The sequence below is a fragment of the Lepidochelys kempii genome, chromosome 2 (genome assembly GCF_965140265.1).
Source record: "Lepidochelys kempii isolate rLepKem1 chromosome 2, rLepKem1.hap2, whole genome shotgun sequence".
NCBI lineage: Eukaryota > Metazoa > Chordata > Testudines > Cheloniidae > Lepidochelys > Lepidochelys kempii.
In genome coordinates this window covers 67,142,384-67,163,912 of record NC_133257.1, presented here as the reverse complement: position 1 = coordinate 67,163,912, position 21,529 = coordinate 67,142,384, and the positions used below count along the sequence as shown (strand labels likewise).

Here is a 21,529-nt window from a genome sequence, read left to right as displayed (position 1 = left end):
TGGTAGAAGCCATCACAATAAATCTATCTGAACAAGGTTTGAAAACTTAAGGTATCTCTGCAACCACTTACAGTATAAGCAGCAGTGCAAGTAGGCGGGTATGCCGTACCAGCATATTTATAGACACAGCAGCAGCCCCGCCGGAGGAGTTCTGCTCCTTTCCCCGCTGCCCCTCCCAGCATGGAAAGGAGCAGAATGCCTAGCCCCGCCCTCTGCCCTTCCACGGAGCTGCATCTCCATCTGTGTACCATAGCAGCTCCCGGGAGAGCCCTGCCCTGAAGTCTCTGGCACAGCAGGAGGAGGACAGAGCCCTTTTCTCCCTCCCCCCCCCCACCCCGGTAACATGGGATGGATGTGGGGAGGGGATGGGGAGAGCGTGGGAGCCCCGGGCTGGGGGCGGCACAGTGAGGAATCACATGGAGGGTCACATGGGGAAGTCACATGCCCCGCTTACCTGGTTCCCCCCCCACGTACCAGTAAGAAATGAATTTTACTTGCACCACTGGGTATAAACTCTTTGGGGCTGGGACCATCTCTTTGTTCTGTGTTTGAATAGTGCCTAGCACAATGGAGCCCTGGCCTTTAGGCACTACCGTAATCAAAATAATAATGACAATGAGAGAACCTATGCAAATTTAAAGAAATAAGTAGTTGTGTACTGTTTCTTGTATGTAATTGTAACAACTTTCTATTAATAGTTCTTAAAAAAGAAAGTTGTGCTAAGAATCTCAGAATCCCTTTTATGTTCTTTACCTACCTGGCCCTATTTCACCTTTTTTCTCTTCTCTTTACTGTAATCATCATGGAGCATGTTTCTTTAAGAAAGTATTTCCTCCAGAAGTGAAGCTCACAGTTCAAACATCCCTTTCTGTTTCTAAACACTTACCACCACTACCCCCTGCACAAAACAAAAATCCTACACCTAGCAGAGTTTTGGGTGCCAAAAATGCCGGACGCACCATGAAGTCCACTGGGGATTTTGCTGTTAGTGATTTTGGTGTGGGTGGTAGTTACTAGAGTCATGGGCAGCGGTATAAAACTTTAAGACAGTATCTTATCCTTCATTGTTTTCACTGTCTATTGTTTCCTCTTTTCTTTCCCGTTGGCTCCTAGATCTCTTTCCCTACATAATGTGTTCAAGCTTTGCCTTTATATTTTTCTGGCTGCCCCACATTTCCTCTTTTTGTGTTTTTCTCTCTTTTCAGTCTATCCCTGTCTCTCCAACCTGAATCTATCCATCTATCCCACTGATAGACACCTTCACATCCTTCTGCTCCCCTGAACATACCATTTGAAAAAATGCACCGGCACATAATAGCCAGGGGCCTATAGTAAGGTGAGAAGATCTCCTAGCCAAGACAACACCCAAATGAAGGAGGCCTGATTAACAGAGAGGATGGTGCTGTTGCCACGAGTGCCAGAGATTGTGGGAGAGTGGAGAGGGCTTGGGAAGAAAGATAAGGAATTCAGTTTGAGCCATGTTAAATTTAAGCTGGTGTGAAACTTCCAGAAGTGTGAGAGACAGGCAGAGATGAGGGTGACAGGAGATGCAAATTTGTTTTACAGACACATGCATCTCAGAACAGTTTATAAGACCATGAAGCCACAATGCATCTGTTGATACCTGACAACTGATCAGTATGTCCTCTTTACTGTAAGTACAGGAGCATGCTACTGGTAAAGTTAGAACAAACAGTATTGTTTACATCTGGAAATCTTTTGAGCAATTCATCATTAAAACAGAAATTGGAAGCCTGAAATTCCACATCTGTTCTCATGTGATATTTGAAGAATATCTCCACACCTGTCTCTGTAGTTATATTGTGCTCTTCACTGAGTAGCAGAGGCCTCTCACAGGGTGATTCTCATTATCTACAATAATAGTTATTAATTACATTAATAGATCCAGAAATGTTCTGTGGCATGCGTTTCTACATGGAATTTAGATTAGATTTTATTTTAAAATCCATTACACCACCATATTTTGTGTGTTTTGAATGTGTAAAATGCATGTATAGTGCAGCATTTATTACTCTATTCTGCCTTGTTCACAAGTTCTGATGGTGTCACTGCTACTTGGACAAGAATTATTTTGAAATGATGGTATTTGCAAAAGAATGAGAAGTCTGTTTTAAAGATGAAAGAAAGCAATTTCTCTCTTATGAGGGCTTGCTTAGGCTCCATGCTTAATAAATCATGACACATCCACTAAGAAGTTTTGGACTTCATTTTTATATTGATTTTTCAAAATTAAATAAAATAAATCCTTTTACTGTTGTCAGTTGGGCAGGCTTTTTTGTTTCTTTTTACATTGGCAGGTTAGACATTTTACATTTGATTAGATTGCTGTTGTCTTTTAAAAATACCTTTTAAGGTGATCTATAAGTATGGTGAAGACATTTCCAGCTTGTTAAATGCCCCAACTAAAGAGAGTACGGAAGCACTTTTATATCTGTATTTAATTGGGATTTTTTTGTTCTTTTGGAAGAGAATATATTTCCAAAATAATTCCTTGCTTCTCCACCTCTCTGCAACAATGCAAACCCTCTGTGACTTCGAGCTCCCATTTGGAGTGATATCCCAGAGTCCATCTTATGTTGCACCAACAGTTGGCTATCTATTTGTGGTGAGAAGAGTCTCATTGTCTCCAATATTCCATAATTTTAAAGTGTAATACTTAAAATTCATGTACTGTTCATGATAAAATAATGTTTAAAATATACAATATTGGGTTAAAAGTGGGACTTGACCATAATGCAAGCTCCAGCATTGTTTGTTCAACTGTACGTTTGATATCCCTAACTGGGAAATGACCCAGAATAGGAGCTGGCACATCAAAGTTCTGGATTCCTGAGACCTGAATTATGATAAAAGTGACCAGATGAGCTGAAAATGCTCCTTGTGGTGTATACATCTTATTATGTTAAATTGAAATTTAATTTGTACAGTTAAAATTTTTCCCAATATTTTCCAATCTCCTTTTAGGCCCCAAGCATAACTTTAAGCACAGGGATAATGTTACAAGAGGAACTCCACTGACAGTGTTTACAGATTTAAGATTGAATACTATGTGTACAAAGAAAATACAGTAAGATTAAAATTTTATCAAGAAAGATATTTTAAGGAGAGATTTGAAAGAGGAGAAAAGATGGTGGCTTCACAATGTGCTGGGGTGGCATGGGAGACAGCATGAAGGCTGATGCTGATGTGGGAAGCAGAAAAGGGATAATCACAGCTGATTATTGACAATGAAGGTGGGGGTCACCACTGTAATTAAAAACTAGATTTGATATATAGAACAGGCCTAAATGTCCGAAGATCGGAAGTCAGCTCAAGAGTTTCTCCCTGAGGTGTGTGTTTTGCTTTTATGATTATTATGTATTTGCAACATTTCTGTGCCGACAAACTCCCCAGTGTAAACAGTTATACTCGCATAAAAGTGCTTTTGCCGGTATAACTTCGCATGATTTCTTTACCTAGAGTAAATGTGTGCTATTTTTATGTAATCATTCTTCAGGGTAGAAAAACATTTAAATTAAAGTTTAAATTCTAAAGAAATTAGTAGCTTAGCCTCTGAACTCACCAGGGAAAGCTTCCTACTCCACGCTATTGAGTGGGCAAGCAGATTTTCAAGCCTTTTGTATCACAAAGTTGAGGATTGTGTATCCTAATTATGTATTCTGTGCAAAGATATTCCTTTAATCTTTCAAAAAAATTAATTTTCACTTTTATGTTCTATTGCTTTCACACATTATATCAGTTTTGAAAGACTAAGTTATCTCCTATATGTAGGTTGGAAGCTCTATTTGAATATGTCTAATTTTACTGGGCTGTGATTTTGTGTATGGAGGTGTGCACTGTATATATCAAAAAAGGGAAAACCAGATTTGTTAAGGATATTACTCAGTGAGACCTACTGTGGACATCCTGTACCCAGATGGACTTAAAATTCTTTGTAAGGTCTTTAAGAAGCTTCCTTTTTAACTGCTGTCTGAAATGTCCTAATATTTCTTATCAAGAAAGGTCACCTTCTTAATAGTGATTACACTAGCTAGATGAGTAAGCCAGCTGGGAGTCTTCTATCTCAAGGAGCCTTTCATGGTGTTCTTTTCAGACAAGTAGCTCTTATATCAGCTCCAGAATTTCTCCCTGAAGTAAACTCCACTGTCCACTCGAATCAGAAAGCATATCTACCTTCTTTCCACCTTAAACCAATTCATCCCTTTAAATAAAAACAAGCAACAACAACAAAAACACTGCAGTCATATTTCATACACTTGAGCAGTCATCATCAAATACTACTTTAGTAGGCTACAAGCTCTCTAGAAGAGTTGTTTTTTTTTTTATCATGTGGAAGAACACACACACAGACAAAAAGGCCCAAAGGTTCAGTGTTTCCAGATGGGTCAAATTTTTGTTAGAACTCATGTGCATGTCTAAACATATGCCTCCTTTGGACATTGGAACCCTTTCAATCAGATATTTACCAGCTCTTGGACAGAGAAAAATAGTCTCATATAATAAAATTAACAGGGCGGTGACTTTGAGTCATGAAACACAACAAAGTAGGTATTTCATCTTCCACAGATACAGCCTTAGTTCAGTGCCCTTTAGGTTACAGTTCCCTATTTAAAGAAAAGCACAAAACTCTTCAGATACTTGTGATTTTCACCCAGCCCTCTTGTTTGTTTTATTTCCAACTGGACTGGATACATACCCATACTGAAAAGGAGTACTTGTGGCACCTTAGAGACTAACCAATTTATTTGAGCATAAGCTTTTGTGAGCTACAACTCACTTTATCGGATGCATACTGTGGAAAGTGTAGAAGATCTTTTTATACACACAAAGCATGAAAAAATGGGTGTTCACCACTACAAAAAGTTTTCTCTCCCCCCACCCCACTTTCCTGCTGGTAATAGCTTATCAACCTCAGCCTGGTCCAGTCCACACAAGAGATCCACTTCCTGGACACTACAGTGCTAATAAACGATGGTCACATAAACACCACCCTGTACCGGAAACCTACTGACCGCTATTCCTACCTACATGCCTCCAACTTTCACCCTGACCACACCACACGATCCATTGTCTACAGCCAAACGCTGCGATACAACCACATTTGCTCCAACCCCTCAGACAGAGACAAACACCTACAAGATCTCTATCAAGCATTCTTACAACTACAGTACCCACCTGCGGAAGTGAAGAAACAGATTGATAGAGCCAGAAGAGTTCTCAGAATTCACCTACTACAGGACAGGCCTAACAAAGAAAATAACAGAACGCCACTAGCCGTCACCTTCAGCCCCCAACTAAAACCTCTCCAATGCATTATTAAGGATCTACAACCTATCCTGAAGGATGACCCAACACTCTCACACATCTTGGGAGACAGGCCAGTCCTTGCCTACAGACAGCCCCCCAACCTGAAGCAAATACTCACCAACAACCACATACCACACAACAGAACCACTAACCCAGAAACCTATCCTTGCAACAAAGCCCATTGCCAACTGTGCCCACATATCTATTAAGGGGACACCATCACAGGGCCTAATAACATCAGCCACACTATCAGAGGCTCGTTCACCTGCACATTCACCAATGTGATATATGCCATCATGTGCCAGCAATGCCCCTCTGCCATGTACATTGGTCAAACTGGACAGTCTCTACGTAAAAGAATAAATGGACACAAATGAGATGTCAAGAATTATAACATTCATAAACCAGTCAGAGAACACTTCAATCTCTCTGGTCACGTGATTACAGACATGAAAGTTGCAATATTACAACAGAAAACTTCAAATCCAGACTCCAGCGAGAGACTGTTGAATTGGAATTCATTTGGAAATTGGATACAATTAACTTAGGTTACCTTGCATAATGACTTAGCCACTCCCAGTATCTATTCAAGCCTATTTCCCCTTGTTTTTTCCTACCCCCCTCCCCCGGCCCCTCAGACGTTCTTGTTAAACCCTGGATTTGTGCTGGAAATGGCCCACCTTGATTATCATATACGTTGTAAGGAGAGTGATCACTTTAGATAAGCAGTTACCAACAGGAGCGTGGGGTGGGGAGAGAGAAAACCTTTTGTAGTGGTAAACACCCATTTTTTCATGCTTTGTGTGTATAAAAAGATCTTCTACACTTTCCACAGTATGCATCCAATTAAGTGAGCTGTAGCTCACGAAAGCTTATGCTCAAATAAATTGGTTAGTCTCTAAGGTGCAACAAGTACTCCTTTTCTTTTTGCGAATACAGACTAACAGGGCTGTTACTCTGAAACATATCCATATTGGTTGTATTCATGTATAGGAATAGAATAGTCTGTTCCTTACCTATAAATTGATTCTCTTGTAATCTATATTAACCAGTCTGTAGGACATCCCTCGTTCTTTTAATTATCCTCTTTTTAATTCCTTGTTATATGAATACTTGTGTAACCCTCCTTCAATTCACATATGTAAGGCAGAATGAGAAAATTTAAACTAAGGTATATTTGATCACTCCAGATACCATTTTGTGATGTGAATTCCAGAGACTCCTGTGTTTGGTCCCTTTTTTTATTACAGTGTAATAATAAATAATCACACAAAAGGAATATCCATAATAATGCTATTAAGTGTTAAAAAGAATTGGAGTTATATGTCTACTGGGAAAGCTTTGCAGCGTACATCTATTATGTAAAGGCATGTAACAGCACCAGAAACTTTAGCTAAGTTGCCTTCATGTACTGCGATGGACAAGTCTAACCCAATAGCATCTCTAGATCGGTGGATGTATATGCTATGAGATAAATTTGCAGTAAATGAATAAATTGTCATATTTCACTGAAGGAAGAGAGAGAAATGAGATTAATAGAAAAGAGAAGGGAAAACAGAGAATAAAGGAATGCTAAAAGTTCGTTGTCTTATAACACCTTTGGTACTTGTCACAGGGTGCACTCACCCCGCACTAGTACTGCAAGGGTTAACTCTACTCTCTGGGCCAAGGAGGCCATGCCCCCTCAGCCCTGCTGGGCATGCTCCGGCTGGAGACTAATTATAAAAGGGAGCAGCTTGGCTCATTCAGGGCTTACTGCTGAAGAAGGATGATGCATGCTGCAAGCTCCAGCCCGGGAGCTGCTGAAGCCACAGATGGCAGAAGCCGGAGATGCCGAGACCCAGGCAAATGCCCAAGCTCCTCAGACTCCCAAGGAGTGACAGAGCTGCTGAGAGTCACACAGGCCAAAGAGCCTATGGACTCTGGAGATATCAGGACCACTATACAAGGGACAGGGAGGAAGTGGGGGGGAGAGATAGGTCAGTGGTTTGAGCATTGGCCTGCTAAACCCAGGGTTGTGAGTTCAACCCTTGAGGGGGCCATTTAGGGATCTGTGGCGAAACCTGGGGATTGGTCCTGCTTTGAGCAGGGGGTTGGACTAGATGGTCTCCTGAGGTCCCTTCCAACACTGATATTCTGTGATTCTATAAGTAGCTCAGGGGGACTAGGCATTATACCTAGTGGTGTCAGTGTGTTTTGGGCGGATTCCCCGCTGACCCAGTGGCAAGCGTACTTGCCAGTATCAGGGGCCTGAGCTGGGACCTGGTGGACTGGGACCTGGAGGAACAGGGAGGGCCCGGGTTCCCCTACCAGGCCACCATGCCCCCCTTCTTTCCCCCAGCCCACTCCCCAGTGGCAGTCCACTGTCATGACCGGCTACCAGGCCAAACAGCCCTACTTAAGAGGGCCATTATACTGACTCTGGCCACTAGACAACACAGCCCTGCTGAACAGGACAGCCCTATGGACTTTGAGTGCTAGGCCACACAGCCCTGAGAGAGAGCGGCCATATTGACTTTTACCCCTAGGCCAAGCTATCCCAAGACAAGGGATGGTTGTATAGACTCAGCCGCGGATCCATAATCACCCTTGCTCCGTCTCAAAAAGGGATGGGGCACACTCGACCTGCAACAGTATTGAAGATGCTATATACAGTCAATGTGTATTTTCAAGTGCTAGTGCAGTGACCACGTGACCAAACATAGCAATTTTATGTTGTACACAGGGATATTAGTAGCAAGATTTCATACGCTACTTCAAGCATCTGGTTTAATGGACAGAAAACAGGATTGCTGTGGAAGCCAGGAATTTGCATGCCAAGCCCACTTCTGTTGCTGACTTGCAGTATGGCCTTGGGCAAGTCACTTTCCCAGTTTCTCTGCCTATAAAATAGGGATAATATTAACCATCTTGCAGGGTAGTTGCAGAGAGTAATTAGGTAATGCTTGTTTAATGCTTTGAAGGTGGAGGCTAACATTTTCAAAAATGGTTGTCTAAAATTAGTTTCTGAAGTTTCTGACATAAATGCCCTAATTTTCAAGTGTTCTGCATTCATCAGGTCCCATTTTAAATCAATAAGAGCTCTTGTATGCTCAGCACTCTGTAACAGTAGGCCCCTAAATTTTAGTTAACCATTTAAATAAAAAATACCTTCACCATAAAGTACTGCGTGTGGGTGTGTTAGTGTATTTTGTAAAAACTTTATAATGGAGCATTGATAAGGACGCAGGGGTTACCCTCGTATCTTTTTGAAAAGTGCTGTCAGAACCTTAACTTTCACACACAGAAGAGACTTGTGTTTTTTCTCCTCCAAAAGATTGTGTGTCTAGCAGTACAGCACATCCTTAGCCAAGAATATGTGTACTTTCTCTTCCCAATGTTCATAATTCAGCTGAAGAAGCAGGTTCTAATATACCTTTTTAATTTTTCACTAAGTCATCATGGTGTTTGGGAGCACCGTGCTGTCAGAAGCTGTCTTCTGAATGAAACTTAGTACTTAGGGTATGTCTACACTACGAAATTAAGTCGAATTTATAGAAGTCGGTTTTGTAGAAAGCGTTTTTATACAGTCGATTGTGTGTGTCCCCACACAAATGCTCTAAGTGCATGTAGTCAGCGGAGTGTGTCCACAGTACCGAGGCAAGCGTCGACTTCCGGAGCGTTGCACTGTGGGTGGCTATCCCACAGTTCCCACAATCTCCGCCGCCCATTTGAATTCTGGGTAGAAATCCCAGTGCCTGATGGGGCTAAAACATTGTCGCGGGTGGTTCTGGGTACATATCGTCAGGCCCCCTTTCTCTCCCTCCTTCCATGAAAGCAAGGGCAGACCATCGTTTTACACCTTTTTTCTTGAGGAACCTGTGCAGACACCATACCACGGCAAACATGGAGCCCGTTCAGCTAACCGTCACCGTATGTCTCCTGGGTGCTGTTTATTGCAGCAGTTTATTGCCTTTTGGCAGCAGACAGTACAGTATGACTGGTAGCCATTGTCAACGTAGTCCTGGGTGCTCTTTTAACCGACCTCAATGAGGTCAGGGCGCCTGGGCAAACATGGGAGTGACTCAGCCAGGTCATTTCCCTTTTAAGTTTCGTCTCATGGCGATTCAGTCCTGCCAGCAGTGCGCTGTCTTTTAATCAGCAGCCAGCAGAAGACGATGGAGAGCAGTCATACTGCACCGTCTTCTGCCGAGCACCCAGGAGATGACAATGGCTAGCAGTCCTACTGCACGGTCCGCTGCCAGCAAGATGTATAAAGATAGATGAAGTGGATCAAAAGAAGAAATAGACCAGATTTGTTTTGTATTCATTTTCTCCTCCCTCCCTCTGTGAAATCAATGGCCTGCTAACCCCAGTTTTGAGTTCTATCTTGAGGGGTTGGGTTCTGTCCTTGAGGGGGCCATTCTGTTTCTCACAAAGCCACCCCCTTTCTTGATTTTAATTCCCTGTAAGCCATGTCGTCAGTTGCCCCTCCCTCCGTCAGAGCAATGGCAGACAATCGTTCTGTGCCTTTTTTCTGTGCAGACGCTATACTTCGGCAAGCATGGAGCCCGCTCAGAGCACTTTGGCAATTGGGAGCACATTAAACACCACACGCATTATCCAGCAGTATATGCAGCACCAGAACCTGGCAAAGCAAAACCGGGCGAGTAGGCGACGTCAGCGCGGTGACGAGAGTGATGAGGACATGGACACAGACTTCTCTCAAAGCACGTGCCCTGGCAATGTGGGCATCATGGTGCTAATGGGGCAGGTTCATGCAGTGGAACGCTGATTCTGGGCTCAGGAAACCAGCACAGACTGGTGGGACCACATAGTGTTGCAGGTCTGGGACGATTCCCAGTGGCTGCGAAACTTTTGCATGCATAAGGGCACTTTCATGGAACTTTGTGACTTGCTTTCCCCTGCCCTGAAGCGCATGAATACCAACATGAGAGCAGCCCTCACAGTTGAGAAGCGAGTGGCAATAGCCCTGTAGAAGCTTGCAATGCCAGACAGCTACCGGTCAGTTGGGAATCAATTTGGAGTGGTCAAATCTACTGTGGGGGCTGCTGTGATGCAAGTAGCCAACGCAGTCAAAGATCTGCTGATATCAAGGGTAATGACCCTGGGAAATGTGCAGGTCATAGTGGATGACTTTGCTGCAATGGGATTCCCTAACTGTGGTGGGGCGATAGACGGAACCCATATCCCTATCTTGGCACCGGAGCACCAAGCTGGCGAGTACATAAACCGGAAGGGGTACTTTTCAATAGTGCTGCAAGCACTGGTGGATCACAAGAGACGTTTCACCAACATCAATGTGGGATGGCCGGAAAAGTTACATGAAGCTTGCATCTTCAGGAACTCTGGTCTGTTTCAAAAGCTGCAGGAAGGGACTTTATTCCCAGACCAGAAAATAACCGTTGGGGATGTTGAAATGCCTATAGTTATCCTTGGGGACCCAGCCTACCCTTTAATGCCATGGCTCATGAAGCCATACACAGGCAGCCTGGACTGTAGTCAGGAGCTGTTCAACTACAGGCTGAGCAAGTGCAGAATGGTGGTAGAATGTGCATTTGGATGTTTAAAAGCGCGCTGGCGCAGTTTACTGACTCGGTTAGACCTCAGCGAAACCAATATTCCCACTGTTATTACTGCTTGCTGTGTGCTCCACAATATCTGTGAGAGTAAAGGGGAGAAGTTTATGGCGGGGTGGGAGGTGGAGGCAAATCGCCTGGCTGCTGGTTACACATAGCCAGACACCAGGGCAGTTAGGAGAGCACAGGAGGGCGCGCTGCACATCAGAGAAGCTTTGAAAACCAGTTTCATGACTGGCCAGGCTACGGTGTGAAAGTTCTGTTTGTTTCTCCTTGATGAAACCCCCCGCCCCTTGGTTCACTCTACTTCCCTGTAAGCTAACCACCCTCCCCTCCTCCCTTTGATCACCGCTTGCAGAGGCAATAAAGTCATTGTTCCTTCACATCCATGCATTCTTTATTCATTCATCACACAAATAGGGGGATAACTACCAAGTAGCCCAGGAGGGATGGTGGAGGAGGGAAGGACAAGACCACAGAGCACTTTAAAAGTTTAAAACTTATTGAATGCTAGCCTTCTGTTGCTTGGGCAATCCTCTGGGGTGGAGTGGCTGGGTGGCCGGAGGCCCCCCCACCGCGCTCTTGGGTGTCTGGGTGAGGAGACTATGGAACTTGGGGAGGAGGGTGGTTAGTTACACAGAGGCTGTAGGGGCGGTCTGTGCTCTTGCTGCTTTTTCTGCAGCTCAACCATACGCTGGAGCATATTAGTTTGATCCTCCAGCAGCCTCAGCATTGAATCCTGCCTCCTCTTATCACGCTGCCGCCACCTTTCAGCTTCAGCCTTCTCTTCAGCCCGCCACCTCTCCTCCCGGTCATTTTGTGCTTTCCTGCACTCTGACATTGTCTGTCTCCACGCATTCGTCTGTGCTCTGTCAGTGTGGGAGGACAGCATGAGCTCAGAGAACATTTCATCGCAAGTGCATTTTTTTCGCCTTCTAATCTTTGCTAGTCTCTGGGAAGGAGAAGATCCTGTGATCCTTGAAACACATGCAGCTGATGGAGAAAAAAAAAGGGACAGTGGTATTTAAAAAGACACGTTTTATAGAACAGTGGATACACTCTTTCACGGTAAAGCTTACTGTTAACATTACATACATAGCACATGTGTTTTCGTTCCAAGATCGCATTTTGCCTCCCCCCGCCGTGTGGCTACCCCCTCATCCCTCCCCCCTCCCCGTGGCTAACAGCGGGGAACATTTCTGTTCAGCCACAGGCAAACAGCCCAGCAGGAACGGGCACCTCTTAATGTCCCCTTAAGAAAAGCATCCTATTTCAACCAGGTGACCATGAATGATGTCACTCTCCTGAGGATAATACAGAGAGGTAAAGAACAGATGTTGTTTGAACGCCAGCAAACATACACTGCAATGCTTTGTTGTACAATGATTCCCGAGTACGTGCTACTGGCCTGGAGTGGTAAAGTGTCCTACCATGGTGGACGGAATAAGGCTGCCCTCCCCAGAAACCTTTTGCAAAGGCTTTGGGAGTACATCCAGGAGAGCTGCGAAAGCCAGGGCAAATTAGTCATTAAACATGCTTGTTTTTAAACCATGTATAGTATTTTAAAAGGTACACTCACCAGAGGTCCCTTCTCCGCCTGCTGGGTCCAGGAGGCAGCCTTGGGTGGGTTCGGGGGGTACTGGCTCCAGGTCCAGCGTGAGAAACAGTTCCTGGCTGTCGGAAAAACCGGTTTCTCTGCTTGCTTGCTGTGAGCTATCTACAACTTCATCATCATCATCTTCCTCATCCCCAAAACCTGCTTCCGTGTTGCCTCCATCTCCATTGAAGGAGTCAAACAACTTGGCTGGGGTAGTGGTGGCTGAACCCCCTAAAATGGCATGCAGTTCATCATAGAAGTGGCATGTTTTGGGCTCTGATCCGGAGCGGCCATTCGCCTCTCTGGTTTTCTGGTAGGCTTGCCTCAGCTCCTTAAGTTTCACGTGGCACTGCTTCGGATCCCTGTTATGGCCTCTGTCCTTCATGCCCTGGGAGATTTTGACAAAGGTTTTGGCATTTCGAAAACTGGAACGGAGTTCTGATAGCACGGATTCCTCTCCCCAAACAGCGATCAGATCCCGTACCTCCCGATCGGTCCATGCTGGAGCTCTTTTGCGATTCTGGGACTCCATCATGGTCACCTCTGCTGATGAGCTCTGCATGGTCACCTGCAGCTTGCTATGCTGGCCAAACAGGAAATTGAAATTCAAAAGTTTGCGGGCCTTTTCCTGTCTACCTGGCCAGTGCATCCGAGTTAAGAGTGCTGTCCAGAGCGGTCACAATGGAGCACTCTGGGATAGCTCCCGGAGGCCAATACCGTCGAATTGTGTCCACAGTACCCCAAATTCGACCCAGCAAGGCTGATTTCAGCGCCAATCCCCTTGTCAGGGGTGGAGTAAGGAAATCGATTTTAAGAGGCCTTTAAGTCGAAAAAAAGGGCTTCATGTGGATGGGTGCAGGGTTAAATCGATTTAACTCTGCTAAATTCGACCTCAACGCCTAGTGTAGACCAAGGCTTAGAAACGTAGATGTGGGTGTATTTCACAAGTGGGGGAGGGAGGAATATTCATCTAAAAATCAGACTTCAAAAGGAGGCACAACCTGTCCCCTGTTAGTGTGCATGCAGTTTATGTACATAATCAGAGTTTGCAGAAGAGTGGCACAAGACAAATAGATGGCCCGTTATTTGTAAAGTTTAAAGAGTACTTGGAGATCATTTGGGCTTAAAGGTGGTCTATAAATAGAGAGGCTGAGAGTTTCAAACTGGTTAGGAGATTTGGGCACCCAGTTCCCTTTAAAACTGGCAATAGCTTTGAAAACATCAGCTAAAATGTTAATGTTATGTATTCCTGATAATGTAAGGGGGAAAGATTCTCCCATTCTTTCTGTATTTGTACCCTATCAAGTTAAAACTCAGATTAGAGGTGACGTTTTATTTTCAGAGTGGTCCTGCCACTTGGCTATGTATGGCCATTGAGGCACAAATGACTGAACCAAGCCTATGCAGTGGTTCCTCCAAGATTAGACATGATCTCTCATTCCCACTTAGTGCAGTGTTTATTTCTCTTCTGCAAGGTTCTGGGGCCTAGGAGAGGGTGAGGTAGATTTTCTTCTAACTTTTTCTTATTTTGGTGTGGGAGAGGTGGGAGGAAGGGAGTGTGAGAGAGATGTATATTTCATCATGTCATAAATTTTAGAGGTTTGCATGGTACTTTATAGATCAAATTATCTAGGATTTTTATCGAGGTTACAAAGTTTGCACAATAGTCAAAAATTATTGCATCTCCTTCCTTGGTATGCAGCTGTCCTCAAAGCAGGGGCAGGGAGAAGCAGGAGTTGAGAGCGATAAGCAAGGTGAAATGATATTTCAGCCAAAAGCCATACAGTACTCACTCCCCATCAGTGTTAGCTTTTTGAACATCAGCTTCCCAGGAGATATAAATGTACTTGAACTCTTTCATAACTTGCTTCCACTGTAAATTTGTTACGCTTCTATTCTGTTAGAGCAATTTTATTTTCTCATATACATAAATACTGCCTTTGACAAGAGAGAGAATGTATTCTAAGTGTTCCTTTGATAGGTAGTGAAAATCTGCAGTAAAACTTTCATATTTTAAAGCAGGCAATCAAACCAGGGATGGATACTAAAATAAAAACTTTTCACCAGCTGACTAGTTTCACTCCTTGCCAAAGCGAGTGTAATTTTGAAGTGTGCATCTGATGAAATAAGTCATTTTTTGTACCAGTCTAGTGAATCACACACTATGAGAGCTGCAAAATTTGCAAAGCATTTCAGCAATTGACATGCCAGCTATTAAGCTATAAATCCTACAATTCTGAGCAAATAGGCATCTCAACCTGTTATTCCCTAGAAATTGTGATCTACATATTATGTCTGTGTTAAAATTATTGCTTCTTGAAATTGGCTGGTGTTTCATGCATTTTAGCATTAAAATATAATGTCCTTGCTGACAGTAATTAAGTTTTGTTGTCTGATTTATTTTCAAGCAACTTAATTTTACAACTCGTATTTTGTTGTTTCACAGAAATGCAGCTGCACTAAGGTGTTTGTAATCTGAAGCCATTAATTTGCATTAACAAATGTTGGTTCTTTTCCTTGTCACAGTGTGTTGGATTTTTGTTTTTTGTTTTTTGTTTTTTACGATTAAGATGCAACTGTTAACACTCTATTTTGTGATTATTTTAGCTGATACTGTAAATGACATAATCGTAAAGTAAGGATCCTGTCAGTCAAAACAACCAGGACAGTCATAGTTTATAAGAGCTCAAACAAAACATGTTGTTTAGCTGGAAATATAAGGTCCCATGACTTTCTGCAGCATAGCTAGCATAATTCTTAATTTGTTTTCCCACATAAATTCTAGCAAGAGATCAGATAGCATTAAAGAATGGAAGAGATTGATTAAACATGTTGCACACCAACATTGTTTTATATTGTTTTGTATGTTTTTGAAACCCTCAAACTTCAGGGATTTTTGGTGATAATTTGAAGGCCCATAATTGGTGGGGGAGGGGGGTAAACAAAGCAGGGTTTTAACAGTGAGCAGTAAATAAGGCCTGGGACCACACACTGAATGAGGAGGATGAAACAAAATACACATTAGTTGCTCATTAAGTGAGCAGAGTCCATACTGTGTACTGAATGAGGCAGAGGTCCTGTTTGGAAGAAAATAGTATGTGTTGATGTAATTAAAGACTGAATCATAATGCATACACACAAGGGGGCCAAATTAAAATGACACTAGCAACCTTAATTCTGGCATTTCCTAATGTTTGAGTGCTTGACTTTGTCCTTAATGTTTTTAACATAGTTTTTTATGTGTAGTTTCCTAGGATTTTGAAAAAGCAAACCGAAAAAAACATTCTATCATCTGACATCATATTGACACCCATGTGGTTCATCAGCAGAGTTGGAACCTTTAATTCTACTGCATAGACCTCTGCCACTTGACCTAAGAGAGTAACTGAAAGCAGTAGTGGGTTGTTATCCTCTGACTGGACCAACACCAGAGTGGAATGGGACTCACACACATTGACAGATATTTGCTGATGACAGAGGAATTTTGGGTTCCATTCCAAGTTCGAGAGCGGCGTCTGCTCTAGTGAGCACAGACTCTTCTTCTCATTCCCCTCAAGTCTGACTTTTTCAGCCCTGTCATCTCCAACCCAATCCTGTCTCTTTCCCACCCAGGGTCCCTGTCCCAGGCTACGTCTACACTATGGACTTATGCTATACTGTTGTAAGGACTCCTGTGTAGCCACTATATGCTGATGGGAGAGAGCTCTCCTGCTGGCATAATTAAACCACCCCCAACGAGCGGTGGTAGCTATATCTGTGAGAGAGCGTCTCCTACTGACATAGTGCTGTTCACACCGGCAGTTTTGTCAGTGAAACTTGGTTGGGGGTGGTTTTTACACATCCCTGCCTGACAAAAGTTTTACCGACAAAAGTGCTAGTATAGACATAACCCCAGTCTCATTTTTCTTGCCTACCCCAGTCTCAGTCTCTAGCCATCTCATCCCAGTCTCATTGCCCAGCAAGTCCTAGTCTCCCCTTCTGGGTATTGCTGTCTGGTTCCCAGTGCTCCCCAACCAATCTCTCTCTCTCCACATCCAGTCCTAGGGCTTGGCTACACTTGCGAGTTACAGCGCATTGAAGCAGCCCCTAACTCCTGACCCGTCCACACTGGCAAGGCACGTAGAGCGCCTGGACTCTCCTGCTAGAGCGCTCCTGGTACTCCACCTCGGCGAGTGGAATAATGCTTGATGCGCCCCTACTGGAGCACCGCAGTGCCAGTGTGGACGGCCTGGTCTGTTAGTGCGCTCTGATCGGCCTCCAGAAGTGTCTCACAATACCTGTTCTAGGCACTCAGGTCATCACTTTTTGAACTCTACTGCCCTTCCCTCAGGTGACCAACCATCAGACCCACCCTTTAAATTCTCTTGGAATTTTGAAAAATCCCCTTTATATTTGCTCAGCCAGGTGTGGAGTGCTCTCAGCTCATCTTTCCAGGTGACCATGTGTCCACGCGCCTGGCGATTCCCAGTATGGAGCAATGGCAAGGTGCTGGACATCATCAGTGTTTGGGGGGAGCAAGCTGCCTGCTCCCAGCTGCGCTCCAGCCGTAGGAATTACGTTACCTTCAGGCAGATATCAAAGGACATGATGGAAAGGGGCCATGACCGGGACACAGTGCAGTGCAGGGTTAAAGTGAAGGAGCTGCAGAATGCCTACCACAAAGCCTGCGAGGCAAACAGCCGGTCCAGTGCTGCCCCCCACGACCTGCCGTTTCTACAAAGAGCTGGATGCGATACTTGGGGGCAACCCCACCTTCACTCCAAATACCACGATGGACACTTCAGAGCCCAGTCCAACAAGGCAAGAGGAGGAGCAGAAAAGTGGGAGCGAGGGTGCTGAGGCAGAGGAAGACACCCCGGTATCCCTTGATGCATGCAGCCAGGAGCTGTTCTCAAGCCAGGAGGAAGGTAGCCAGTCGCAGCGGCTGGTGCTTGGGGAAGGAAAAACACCAGTGGAGGTGCCTGGTATGCAGCTTTTATTTTGTTATTTGGAAGTTATTCATTGTGGCCTCTTGGGGCAAGGAGGGTTAGGGCTGCATGCATGCCTAGATGCAGAATAGAGCATTGATGTTCTCTCTCACATCGTGGTAATCGATCTCAGTGATCTCTTCAAAGGTCTCATCCAGAAGTTGGCCAATGCGCTTGTGCAGGTTTCTTGGGAGAGCCACTGCAGTCTTGTCCCAGTCAGGCTAACATGTCCACGCCACTCTGCTGTGAGGGGTGCGGCAACCATTCTGCACACAGGCAAGCTGCATATGGGCCAGGGCGGAAGCCACATTGTAGTAGAAGACCCTCCCTTGCTTCCCAGGTCACCCTTAGCAGCGAGATATCTTCCAGGACAAACTCCTGTGGAAAATGTGGGGACAGTGTTCAGCATAGGGGCCCCCTGCAGCTCTTGGCTCTCCCCAAGGCACAGAAACCCAGAGGACAGTATGGCCGTGAAAAAATCAATCCCCCTTGACCCTGTGCTTACTCACCATTTTGGGGCTCCCGTGGGTTATGTGCACTCGCATTGGGACGTGCAAATTCTGCTATTGTGTACACTGTGCTTGTCCTTAAGTATGGGGGAATCATTGCTCTGTCTGGTGTGAACAATGCTGCCTCTGTTAAGTGTTGCATTTTGCCTTTACGGATGCAACCTTCAGATCTCAGCCGTCCATGTTATCACTGACCGAAAGACTCCAAAGAATTAGGAAGAGGCCACGTAGAAGCAAAGACATGCTGCATGAAGTAATGCAGCAGTCCCTTAATGAGCATCTAAAAGCACAGGAGTGGAGGGAGAGCAAAAGGAGGATCTGTCAGCAGAATGAGGAGTGCCAGCACAAAAGCACGGAGCTCCTGCAGCAAAGCACGGATCGGCTTATAAGCATCATGGAGCGCCAAGCGGACTCGATCCAGGGGCTCGTAGCCATGCAGGCGGAACACTACCGTGCTCGCTCCCCGCGCAGCCCTTGTCCCAAAACTCTTTCCCTTGTGCCCCCATGTCACCTCCAACCCACTTTCCCCAACAGCCGGGTTCTTATCACCACTCAGCCCTGACAACTACAATCCTTACCCACTGCACTCAGCCCCCATCACCATGCATTATAGCCATCCTGAAGTGCAGCACTCATTGCACAGCACTCCATACAGGAAGGCTGAGTATGATAACAGGACATATGCAAATCTGTGATTGTACCGTTCCCCACCCCACCCCCTTGCCCTTTCTTTTCCCAAGCAGTTGTGTTTCTTTTCAATAAATGGATTTCCTTTTCAATAAATGGATTTTTTGGCTTTGAAAACATCCTTTTTTATTGCTTAAAGTATAAAATACCTTAGCCCAGGAAAGCAACAGGCACTGCAAGTCAGCATACCAAACACAGATTCCAACTAACATTGGAACCTCTGCACTTTACTCCCGTGCAGGGCACCAAAGATTATTGGTGGCTTTCAGCCTCAAATTGCTCCCTCAAGGCATCCCTAATCCTTGCAGCCCCGTGATGAGCCCCTCTAATAGCCCTGCTCTCTGGCTGTTCAAATTCAGCCTCCTCTGAGTTTCATGCCTGAGTGAATCTTTCACCCTTCCCTTCACAAATGTTGTGGAGGGTACAGCACGTGGAGATGCTGTCATTGGCCAGGTCCAGCTTCCCATACAGAGAGCGCCAGGGGCCCTTTAAATGGCCAAAAGCACACTCCGCAGTCATTCTGCACTGGGTCAGCATGTTGTTGAACCACTCTTTGCTGCTGTCAAGGCTCCCTGTGTAGGGTTTCATGAGCTATGGCATTAAAGGGTAAGTGGGTTTCCAAGGATCACAATGGACATTTTGACTTCCTCTGTGGTGATCTTCTGGTCTGGAAAAAAAGTCCCAGCTTGCAGCTTCCTGAACGGCCGGGGTTCCGAAAGATGTGTGCGTCATGCACCTTTCCGGGCCAGCCTGCGTTAATGTCAATGAAACGCCCATGGTGATCCACAAGCACCTGGAGAGCCATAGAGAAATACCTCTTCCGATTAATGTACTCGGAGGCTAGGTGGGCTGGTGCCAGAATTGGAATATGCATCGCATCTATTGCCCCTCCACAGTTAGGGAAACCCATTTGTGCAAAGCCAGCCACAATGTCATGCACATTACCCAGAGTCTCGATCTCATTCCTTGCGCCGCAGAGTGGGCACGAGCTCCTCACACAGTCCCATGAAAGTGGCTTTTCTCATCCGAAAGTTCTGCAGTCACTGCTCATCATCCCAGACTTGCATGACGATGTGATCCCACCACTCAGTGCTTGTTTCCTGAGCCCAAAAGCGGTGTCCCACAGTGGTGAGCATGTCCATGAATGCCACAAGCAGTCTCCTGTCATATGCGTTGCTCGTGTTGATATCATCATCGGTGACCTCACTGTCCGTTTGGATCTTACAGAGTAACTCGACTGCCAAATGTGACATGCTGGTGAGACTCGTCAGCATATTCCTCAGCAGTTTGGGCTCCATTCCCGCAGACCGAAAGGGAAGACAGAGCGCGCAGTACAGAAACGGTTGAAAAATGGTGCCAAATGTGGATGGAAGCACAGGGATTGCTGGGATGTGAACCGATGCATCATGGAGCATTGGGACAGGATCCAGAATGCCCCGCACCGCCCACCCCTTCCCACAAGTCAGAGCACCAGAATGGGAAGAGGGGCTCTGTGGGATAGCTGTTCATAATGTACCGCTCCCAATGCCGCTGCAAGTGCCACAAATGTGGCCACGCCAGTGCGCTTGCAGCTGTCAGTGTGGACAGACTGCAGCGCTTTCCCTAATGCGCTCTCCAAAGGCTGGTTTAATTCAAAGTGCTCAACATCTGCAAGTGTAGCCATGCCGCCAGTCTCCTTGCCTGGCCTGTGCCAGTTCTCCCCCCTGTACCTCAGCTTCTTGTCAGTAGCCTAAGGAACCATTCAAGGTAGAGTAGTCTGTTAATACCTCTGCAGAGGTGTTAATGGGCCACTCTACCTTGAATGGTCCCTTACAATATGTGACAGGTTTCAGAGTAACAGCCGTGTTAGTCTGTATTCGCAAAAAGAAAAGGAGTACTTGTGGCACCTTAGAGACTAACCAATTTATTTGAGCATAAGCTTTCGTGAGCTACAGCTCACTTCATTGGATGCATACTATGGAAAGTGTAGAAGATCTTTTATACACACAAAGCATGAAAAAATACCTCCCCCCCACCCCACTCTCCTGCTGGTAATAGCTTATCTAAAGTGATCACTCTCCTTACAATGTGTATGATAATCAAGGTAGGCCATTTCAAGCACAAATCCAGGTTTTTCCCAGACATAGCCTCTCTTTTTTGAGCTTCCTTTCTCTGTCTAGACTGATTTCTCAAATAACAGGAAATATCCAGGGGTTTTGCAGAGCTGACAAGCTGCAGCTCAGAAAGAGTCCCTATTGATCCGCTTCCCTGTTAGTCCCTCCTCTGCATTCACAGCTGATTGGTCTATTCCCCTGCAAGCCACAGCTGCTGGATCCCCCCCACCCAGGCCCCAACTCCCAGCCCTGGGGAGGTGGTTCAGCGGGGAGGCGCTGATTGATGGCTGTTGCTGAATCCTGCGCTTGCACCAGCCACCCTACCACAGAGACATGGCGTGACACTGCCCCCCACCTCCAGTGAGTACCCCCGCCGCAGGTACCCCCTCCAGTACACTCAACTATACCTGCCCTTCAGCTTCCCCCCTCCAGTTCCTCCTGTCCCCAGGAGTGTCCTTTTTGGGGGAATCTGAAAAGTGATAACCCTAGAATGGATTAAGTATAATAATTTGTTGTCTGAGTATCTCTGATGACCATTTTACTTTTTCTGTTTCAATAGATTCTTATGCTCCTGTTTTGCAGTCTGTTCTGCTACACAAGCTAGTGGTTGGTCAGGGCCTTAGTGTGAAAAGTAATCTAAAATTGAAGTATGATTTGTCTTTTACCTTGTAACATTCTGGGGCAGTGACTGTCTTGTTATCTGTACACAGGCCCCAGTACAATGGGCAAACCTTTGGGAGCTACTGTAATGTTAATGATTAATCATGTA

At 45.2% G+C, this 21,529-nt stretch overlaps 1 protein-coding gene across 7 annotated transcripts in view; it reads left to right on the top strand.

The window, feature by feature from the left end:
• Positions 1 to 21,529, top strand: part of FAM110B (family with sequence similarity 110 member B) — a 457,795-nt gene that overhangs the window by 380,932 nt on the left and 55,334 nt on the right. The window contains exon 3 of one of the 7 annotated variants that reach the window (XM_073331098.1): positions 1,206 to 1,336. The exons of the other annotated variants lie outside the window; for them this stretch is intronic. The gene's annotated coding sequence lies outside the window, so the exon portion shown is untranslated. The remainder of the gene's footprint in view (positions 1 to 1,205; positions 1,337 to 21,529) is intronic. 7 annotated transcript variants of the gene reach the window in all.